The sequence below is a fragment of the Trachymyrmex cornetzi genome, unplaced genomic scaffold (assembly GCF_001594075.2).
Source record: "Trachymyrmex cornetzi isolate Tcor2-1 unplaced genomic scaffold, Tcor1.1 scaffold1652, whole genome shotgun sequence".
Taxonomy (NCBI): domain Eukaryota; kingdom Metazoa; phylum Arthropoda; class Insecta; order Hymenoptera; family Formicidae; genus Trachymyrmex; species Trachymyrmex cornetzi.
Genome location: NW_017296259.1, coordinates 10,081 through 10,292, shown reverse-complemented (window position 1 = coordinate 10,292; position 212 = coordinate 10,081).

Sequence of the window (212 nt, the reverse complement as noted above, 5' to 3'; positions counted from 1 at the left end):
AAAAAATCTTGATACAAATAATATCTTGAGATCCACCATTTGCTCCACTCAGCTTTGCAACTGGTTGGCACAACATCAGACTATGTTGAGGATGGTTGTTTCTCACCGCATTTCCACTGCGCATGTATAATTGGAGGGAACTACAATTTTGTGATATACAGGTCGACATAGTATTTAGCGCGATTAGCGGTAATTATTACTGAGGCTAGAGC